Here is an 8,206-nt window from a genome sequence, read left to right as displayed (position 1 = left end):
CCACTGCACCTGGTCAAGTCTAGATTCTTAACTTGTCCACTATTAACACAACAGTGGCCAAGGGAGGGGTGGTCCCGCCTAAATGGAGCACCTCTGGCAGGAAACACAGACACTGAACAGGTAACTCCAGGAATTCTGAGTGCTATCCATAAAAACCAAGGTGTACAGTCACCATAGACAGGAATGCCTACTGTGTGACTTGAAGGAGAAGAGAATGATGAAGAAGATCCAAACACTGCCCCCAAGATGCTCCCAGAGTATTAGATGGTAACCAATCTCATTAATCAAAGGGACTTACCAGTTCAGATGGGAAGGTCTTGTGATCTTAATGTGCCCAGGGCAGATGGAGTAAATATTTTAGATCTAGAATAGTAAAATAATGATGATGACAACTATGATAACTATCCTTTACTGAGAGTTTTCCCTGAGCTGGATACAGTGTTAAAAGCTTAACACACATTATCCTGTTGAACCCTTACAACAACCTTGCAATGTAAGAACTGTTATTATCCTCCTTTCACAGATGGAGAAACTGAGACTGAGGGAGGTGAGCTCCTTCACTCAAGGCGTGCGGCTGGCATCAGTGTTGGGGTTGAGCCAGCTCTGCTGACCCTCAGGCTGATGCCCTTGTAAACCACCACCCTGCCCACCCTTGGCCCCTGCCCACAGACCCCTGTGCCAATATCTCCCATGGCAAGCTGAGTGAATGAGGCTTAGGTCCAAGGGGCAGCATGGGCCACACCCCATTCCCCAACAGGGCAGAGCCTTTGACATGACACAGGCACAGTAGATTTCAACACTCTGATTTCCTCATCTTCCTTTCCCAATATGTGACCTGCTGATCCAACATGTGCCCAGGCAGGGGTAAGTGGACTGAAGACATAGAAGGAGATGGGCCTCACCTGTTTCCTGGACTCCCACACTCACCTTCCCACAGCTCCCATGGTCAGTCCCTGGCAATCTCTGCTCCACAGCAGCTCGAGGGAGCTTGTATTTTATTTCAGTTTTGTTTTTATTTTTTTGAGACAGTCTCACTCTGTCTCTCAGGCTGGAGTGCAGTGGTGTGATCTCAGCTCACTGCAAGCTCCGCCTCCCGGGTTCAAGCGGTTCTCCTGCCTCAGCCTCCAGAGTAGCTGGGATTACAGGCATGAGCCACCACACCCTCCTAATTTTTGTATTTTTAGTAGAGATGGGGTTTTGCCATGCTGGTCAGCCTGCTCTCGAACTCCTGGCCTCAAGTGATCCGCCTGTCTTGGCCTCCCAAAGTGCTAGGATTACAGGCGTGAGCCACCATGCCTCACCCGAAGGAGCTTTTAAAAGCGTCAGTTTGATTATGTCACCCCGCAGCTACATCTTTTGGTAATTTGTGCACTGCTTAGAATAAGAGTCACGCTCCCTGCTCTGGTCTCGAGGCCCCACATGCAACTGCCTCCCTGCAACCTAGCTCTCCTGACTGACCTCCCTCCACTCTGCACCAATGTCCCTTCCCAATGGGGCCTTCTCAGGTGCATTCACTCACTCTCCATCTCCACCCAGTTACTCTCTAGCACATAACCTTTTTTTAAAAAAAGTCATTTTTTTGGCTGGGCACGGTGGCTCATGCCTGTAATCCCAGCACTTTGGGAGGCTGAGGCGGGCGGATCACAAGTTCAGGAGTTCAAGCCCAGCCTGGCCAACATGGTGAAACCCCCATCTCTACTAAAAATACAAAATTAGCCAGGCACGGTGGTGGGCACCTATAGTCCCAGCTACTCAGGAGGCTGAGGCAGGAGAATCACTTGAACCTGGGAGGCAGAGGTTGCAGTGAGCTGAGATCACGCCACTGCACTCCAGCTTAAGCAACAAAGGGAGCCTCTATCTGAAAAAGAAGTCATTTTTTTTTTGGTGGTAAAACATACATACATAAAATGTATCTTTTTAGCCACTTTTAAGTGTATGCTTCAGTGGCAGTAAGTACATTCCCATTGTTGTGTGACAATCACCACCATTTGTCTCCAGTCATTTTCTTCATGCCAAAGACAAACTCCATACTCATTGAACAATAATTCTCCAGCCCCTGGTCACTTCTACTCTGCTTTCTGTCTCTGTGAATTTGACTACTCCGGGAATCTCATATAAGCAGAATTACACGGGTTGTGTCCTTTTGTCACTGGCTTATTTCCCTTGGCATAGTGTCCTCAAAGTCCATCCATGTTGTAGCCTATGTGAGAATTTCCTTTCTTATTAAAGGTGAATGTAGATACCCACATTTTGTGCATCCATTCATCTGCTGATAAACGGGAAGTTTGTTTCCATCTTTGGGCTACTGTGAATAGCGCTATGTGCACTTGTGAACATGTGTCTGTTTGAGTCCCTGCTTTCAATCCTTTGGGGTATTGCACAAGCTTTTGTATTGTGTCTCTAACACACCACTGCCTGAAATGATTTGGCTCGTTGCTTTGTTTGCTGACTTGTTTTCTGTCTCTCTCCGGTCATCTCCTTGGATACAGGAGCCTTGCCTGTTTGGCATGCAATTGTTATCACAGGCCCACAATGGTGTCCTGCTCATGCTAGGTGCTCAACAAACTTTTTTTTTTTTTGAGACTGAGTCTCGCTCTGTTGCCCAGGCTGGAATGCAGTGGTTCGATCTCAGTTCACTGCAACCTCTGTCTCCTGGGTTCAAGTGATTCTCCTGTCGTAGCCTCCTGAATAGCTGGGACTACAGGTGTGCACCACCACACCCGGCTAACTTTTGTATTTTTAGTAGCACTGGGGTTTTGCCATGTTGACCAGGCTGGTCTTGAACTCCTGACTTCAGGTGATTCGTCCAGCTCAGCCTCCCAAAGTGCTGGGATTATAGGCGAGAGCCACTGCACCCCGGCCTCAACACACATTTTTGAATGAAGGATGACTAACACCGCAGATGGCCCAGCCTGTTGGGCACGAGCCTAATCACCACTTCTAAGTGAGGACGTGTCTGAAACACTAAAATGCTCACAGGCATTCACAGGCAGTGTTTTAAAATTTTCATTTATTTGTCAAATTTATTACAACATTTCCAAAAGTAACATGTACCCTGTGGCCCATGGAAACGAAAGGTGTGTGTGCAATCAACAGAGCCACAGGGCCTGGGAGAGCAGGGTTAAATGTAGGAATCCAAGGAGTATTCCACCAATCCGCCGAGCGTGTCTGTGCTGCTTAAGTCAGATAAGGCGAAGGTTTGGAATGTCCTGAGACAAGGGAGGGGTATTCCTCTCCCTCATAAAAACTCACCACCATGTTTTGGGCACGTGTTCTTTGCCAGCCTCTGATTATCTGGGACTGCTGTGAAGAGGAAGAGCATTTCAGGGGAGAAAGCAGCCCCTTAAGCCCCAGTGAGACAACAGCATCATCATGCCCAAAACTGTTTCCTCAGCATAGCAGTGCTAGGAAGAGGAGCCAGGACTCCTGCATTCAGCCTGCTTTGCCACCCTTGGTTAGGACTGGATGGGTGTTACTCGTTCTTTTTGCTATTCATGGCTTCTCACTTTTTCTGAGCCAACCAAGGTCCAATCTCCCATATATCCTTTTCCTCACATGTGTATGTGTGTGAAAGTGTGTGAGACAGAGTGCATGTGTGTATGTGTAAGTGTGTGAGTATGTGTGAGACTGTGAAGGAATGTGGGGTGGAAGAGTGTATATAAGTGTATATGTGGGCCAGGCGCAGTGGCTCACGCCTGTAATCCCAGCACTTTGGGAGGCTGAGGTGGGCGGATCACCTGAGGTCAGAAGTACAAGACCAGCCTGACCAACATGGAGAAATCCTGTCTCTACTAAAAAGACAAAAAAATTAGCCAGGCGTGGTGGTGCATGCCTGTAATCCCAGTTACTCGGGGGGCTGAGGCAGGAGAATCACTTGAACTGGGGAGGCGAGGTTGCAGTGAGCCAAGATCACGCCATTGCCCTCCAGCCTGGGCAAGAAGAGTGAAACTCTGTCTCGAAAAAAATAAAAAATAAAAAATAAGCGTACATATGTACATGTGTGTGGATGTGTGTGTGTGTTTTAACTGCAGTGACATTGGATAAGTCACTTAAACTCGTTGAGCCTCTTTTTTGTTGTCGTTCATAAAAACAGACCAATGGAAAAACCTCCTCCCTGCCAGGGGATGTGTGAACTCAGCGGGGTAACATCTGTGGGCATTCCACATGGTGCTGGGCACATGGCGAGTGTTAACAAATGATACCCGTCACTTTCAAACTCTCTGTCACTCAATCTCTTGACCAAGAATCTAGCTGTCAGTCACCTCTTAAGCTACATAAACTATACTCTGCTTTTATTCAGCTGGGGGTAGAGTGCAAAGAGGGGATATTTGTCGAAGGAATGGAAGAGACAGGTTTTTATGCTGACATCCACTTTGTGTTTTGTGTCCATTTTCTCACCGGATCCTCACTTCAGCTACCTGTGAAGTTGTTTTAGTGATAATCAATTTACAGATGGGAAGCCTGAGACTCAGAGAACAACAGATCACACATCCAGCAAGTAGCAGAGCAGGCATTTGACTCCAGACCTGGGCACCTCAAAGCCACCGTTCCCTCTGCCCTCCAACACTGAAGGATGGCTCTGGAGTCAGCCAAAGAGGCTGCAGGGGAGCTTGTGTGCCAGTGCCAGGCAGGGGACACAGGATAACCAAAGGCCAGGAGAAGAGAGAAATAATAAATATGTGATTCTGGAGCCCAAAGAGAATGTGAGGAGAGAAAGGGTGAGGCTTGAATTTAGGGTGAGGTTGAATTTTGCAGAGCCTTGAAGTCTGCATTGAGATGTTTGGGATTTATTTCAACAGAGAACCTAGATCAGATTTGAGCTTAAACAAAGTGATTTGACACATCCAATAAAAATGATCATAGAGCTACTCCCAAGGAAGAATCCTGGAGAAATAGCAGTGGGCTGGGGCAGCTCTCGGAGAAGCTGGTGGGGGAAGCCACCAGCCGCCAGGATCCTGCTAGAGCCTCACACTGACCACCCGGCTCTAGGACCCAGTTGCTCCCTCTCCATCTCTCACTGCTGGGAGCAAATGGATCTCGTGCTGCAGGCAATAACTTCAGGAATCCACTCAAATGTCAGTGGGGGATCTACGTTCCATGGTTCCATGGCCACCAGGGCCTTCTGGAAAAGAGAGGTTTCCAGAAGCAGTGGGTACCATGGCCATTAGAAACACCCTAGTTGATTGTCATGATGACCAGTGGGGTGCTGCCTTTCCTTTCTGTGCTCCTATACTCCGTCTTCCTTCCTCCAGTACAAACTAGCCCCATGCTACCTAGAAGGTAGTCAACGACAGGCTGCCGCCTCTGGCTTTGAGTAAAAGCCTGAACTTGAGTTATTATGCTGCAGGGGAGGGAGAGAGTCAAGTGCATTTGAGTGCAATGAGACAGGGAGATTGACCAGGACTGGGCGGGGGTGGAAAATTCGGTGACCAATAGGAGTGGCTGAGTGGCACATTTGATTCAGGGAGGCGAGACCCTGGCACAGCAGTACAATAGATGCCTACTATAGAGGCCCCCACAGAAGGGATGAGGAGGTCAGCAGTAGCCATGTCTGCGAGGCTGGACTGAAGACCTATTTCAGGTGGGGGCTTCACAGATGGTGCACTGCCCAAAGAAGAGGGATCCTGGGCCCGGCGCGGTGGCTCACGCCTGCAATCCCAGCACTTCGGGAGGCTCAGGAGGAGGATCTCTTGAGTTCAGGAGCTTATGACCAGGCGGGTCAACATGGTGAAACCCTGTCTCTGCTAAAAAATACAAAAATTAGCTGGGCATGGTGGCACACACCTGTAGTCCCAAGCTACTCCACTTTGGATTTTATGTCCATTTTCTCACTGGATCCTCACGAGAGGCACTAGAATCCCTTGAACCTGGGAGGCAGAGGTTGCAGTGACCTGCGATGGCACCACTGCACTCCAGCCTGGGTGGCAGAGTGAGACCCTGTCTCAATAAAATAAAATAAAATAAAATAAAATAAAATAAAATAAAATAAAATAAAATAAAATAAAATAAAATAAGGGGGTGCCCCCCATCTCATCTCACTCACAACTGACATCAATTTTTCAGGTACCTCAGCAAGAAGTACTTGCTTCTTGGAGTCAGGGTCAGATTTAATTAGACCTCAAGGAAATAAAATAGTGTAACATTTCTTGTGTAGTCAAGTTTATGGAGTAGGATGCATATCCCAGGATCTTAATTAGTAGGACATAGACATCATCATAACACTGAGGTCTTTATCAGGGACTGTCTGGTTGCTAGAAATGACTTTTACTCAGAAAAGTTTACGTGAATGGGAACTGGCCATCAAGATTCAAAGCAATCTCACAACTGAGGCTGCAGAACGTGCGCGGGGCTTCCAGAGAACGAAAGCGTCCTCTCCGTGTCTCTCTGGGGCTCCTGGAGTGCTGCCCTGCTTCTCTCTGATCACATGCTCCATCACCCTCTCTGCAGATCTGCATTGTCTCTGAGTGTTTTCTTCTTGCTTTTCCAGAACTTCAGCCCACCTGGGATTTTAATGTACAGGGCTTAGATCTGGTCCAGCTCTCAGCTACCTGTCGGGGAGGCAGGAAAGTCAAGTGATAAAGACCCAGGTCATATTCTGTCTATGGAACTTTGTTACTGCAGGTGCCGGTGGAGTAGCATTGCAGCCAAATTGCAGCAATGCAGACAAACTACATCCACATCGCTCCTTTCCCGACCGATATATCCCGTGTGTCCATATTGCCGAGAAGAGGCCTGTGTTGAAAACGTCAACCAACAGATGCTAATGGTAGATACAGGCTCGAAAGAGCTCAGGGAAGGCCCTTCCCGATATAGAAAACCCATGTTCACTTCACTCCTTAAATTCTCTATCTACAGTGTCAGTTTCCAAGAAACATTTCGTTTCAGAGTTAGTAGAACTTATTCAGAATTTCCTATTGGAATTTCAGTCCATGGTATATGGTATTTACATAAACAAAATACTATAGGTTCCTCTAGAGATATCTTACAATTATTTTTAGTGTATATACTAAAAATGGAAATCTTTAGCTTTTAGTATATTTTTAGTATATATAATATGTACTATACTCAACTATACTAAATATGTATATTAATATACACTAAGCTTAAAATATACTAAAAGCTAAATATTTTGATTTTTGTTTTAAACTTTTTTCTTAGAGAATTGGGATGCATCATAACCAGCTGCATGCCATAATCTGACAAACATGGTCCTTCATTAAACTTGATTTCCTCATCTATAAAATGGGCGTACAAACAGAGCTTACTTTGCAGGGTTGATGTGAGAATGAAATAAAGCTCAACAAACACTAGTCTTTCTTCTTCTTATAATCTTGCATCTAAGGGCTAACACTATCTCATTGATCCAGGGCCTGGATCTCTTGGTTTAAATTCTCCAAAGGATTCGTCTGATTGGCTGTGAAGTGTGTCTCTCCAGGGTCAAGAATCTTCCAGAGTCAGGTTGGAGGAGAAGGATCATGTGAAGCACGCATGAGCGCACAAGCTAACCATGCGGTTGGTGGGGAGGGTGATTGCCGAGAAGCCAGGATGGGTAGGTCTGCCATGGCAGATGCAAGATCGACAATAAGAAGATTCTAGACTCCCAGAGCTGGAAAGGCAATTGAGACCATCTGGCCCAGTCGCTCCAATTTTCCATGTTTAGAAACCAAGGCTCTGAGAAACACAGTGACCTACTTCTACTTGGGTATTGACCTACACAATGAATCAGAGGCAGGATCTGCTCTTCCCACCCTGCGTCCTATCTAAAGGGGCAGGACGCCTGCCAGGCAGGGAGGAGAGCCCATCACTGACCCTCCCACCTCACCACCTCAGAGCCTCTGAGTTAGCTGGTGTTGCAGCCTCCTCCTGTCAACACCCGGGAATCCAGGCTGCAGGAAGTATTCAGTCTCCTGGCCTTCTGCTGCCCAGCCCTGGCCAGCTATACAACAAGGTTCCACCCGTTCCTTCCAGCTAAGCAGGTTTGATGGCCACATGCATGCCTCCCTCCATACCTTTGCTCAGGTAGTTCCCTTACCTGGAATGCCCACCTTCCACTCCCCGCCCTCCTGAGTTCCACGGACTCTGCTGGAGGCCACACCCTCTGAGAGGTCTTCCTGAGGCATATCCCTACCCTACTCCAACCTAACCATTTCTGTGTCTTTTTCTCTCTCTGCACTCCGTCAACTGCCCCCTGCCCCATCCAGGAGGC

Source organism: Macaca fascicularis, chromosome 6 (genome assembly GCF_037993035.2).
Source record: "Macaca fascicularis isolate 582-1 chromosome 6, T2T-MFA8v1.1".
NCBI classification, from domain to species: domain Eukaryota; kingdom Metazoa; phylum Chordata; class Mammalia; order Primates; family Cercopithecidae; genus Macaca; species Macaca fascicularis.
Note: the sequence above shows the minus strand (reverse complement) of the source record.